This window comes from Pangasianodon hypophthalmus, chromosome 3, assembly GCF_027358585.1.
Source record: "Pangasianodon hypophthalmus isolate fPanHyp1 chromosome 3, fPanHyp1.pri, whole genome shotgun sequence".
Classification (NCBI taxonomy): Eukaryota; Metazoa; Chordata; class Actinopteri; order Siluriformes; family Pangasiidae; genus Pangasianodon; species Pangasianodon hypophthalmus.
Window position 1 is genome coordinate 33,632,005 of NC_069712.1, and position 1,804 is coordinate 33,633,808.

Genomic DNA, 1,804 nt, shown 5'->3' on the forward strand with positions numbered 1-1,804 from the left:
ACTGCAGTCTGGAATTTTATTTTATTTTGTACAGTAAGAAAAAATCCAGAGCAGAGAGCGCATTTATTTATTTTTTACAGTATCTTTTTAATATTGTTTAATCAAGAAAACTGTTATAAAAATGCTTTTTAATGCCATTTTCAGTATAAACATATAAATAAATATATAAACATGTAGCTAGACTTCTGACCATTTTGTGAAATTCTTCTGTAACATCTTTCTAAACAGGGACGGAAACGAAGGTGCAAAACTTCATCGAGAAACTGAGATCTTTGCTTCTGAAAGTAGAAACAAATGTTTGGAGTAAAATGGTTGGTGTGTTTCGGTGCCTTTCTGCTCCAGTCAGTGTGATATGGAAGCTGTGGAAAGAAAAATTAATAATATTATAATCATACATTCATCATAATGACACATAAACTGACATAAAAAGCCGAACAAAAACAAAACAGCAGTGAAATAAAGATTTTTCTGTGGAGGTTTGATCTTTTCGTTGCTGAGGTTTAACAGAAGACGCGTCACGAACGCAGTCTAGGCAAAAATCTGCGAAATGATTGACGTGAACGAAAAGCATTTCTACCTTTGCCTTTTTTAATTATTTATGTTTGTTCGTTTATTTTATTTATTTCTCTCACTAACTCTTTCACACACACACACACACAGTTTCTCTCTCGGAGGCGAATCAGTGTGATGAGGGTGTGCTTTGGCTCTGAATCACTTCATCTCATGACTGTTTGTCTCCCAAATTCGCTCTTCATCCATCCACACACACACACACACACACACACACACACACTCTCACCACATACACTCTCTCTGTTTCATACACTCTCACTCTATCTCCCATACACACACTTTCTCTCACATACACACACTCTCCCCACACACACGCGCTCTCATACACACACATTACACACACTTCTCTCTCATACACACACCTTCTCTCTCTCTGTTACACACACTCTCTCACATACACACTCTTTTCTACACACACACTCACACACTTCTCTCTCATATGCACACTCTCTCACACACACTCTGTCTCACACACACACAGTCTCACTCTATATCCCATACACACTCACATACACACTCATTCACTCACTGTTTCATACACTCTCTCACTCCCCAATACACACACTCTGTCATGCACACACTCACTCTCTCTCATAAACACTTCTCTCTCATACACACACACACACACACACACACTCTATCGTTCCTCTCATCTCTGAGAAACCTCAGCAGTGACCTTGAAGTAACCTGATGGATGAGATGGAGTGAGGAAAGTTTCCGGTCCATGATGAGCTCCACATTAAATAATCATTAACACACACACACACACACACACACACACACACACACAGAGGCTCGGGTCTGCTGTGTGAGGAGACAAAAGCTTCAGATGGTAAATTATTCAACATGGAGATGAAACATCTGTCATTCCTGATGCACCACTTCTGTGTGTGTTTTCTTACACACACACACACACACACACACCTGAGAGAACTCTTCAGCTCCTAAACACACCTTCAGGAAGATAAATCAGGTGTGTGTTAGAGTTTATATGTATTCAGTGCTCTCAGTAGCATAGGATTGTTTTTTACTGCAGATTTATAAAATGACTGTAATATAAAATCCAGTTATGGAAGACACGCTGACATTTTTATTTCTTTGACCGTGGAAGAATAAAATTGTGAGCAGAGGAAGAAAGTCATCATTATTTCACAGTGTTTAACATTTTCTGGTCGAATGATAGAGAAACTTGCGTTGGTTTATAAATCAGATATTTAATATGGAGTACTGG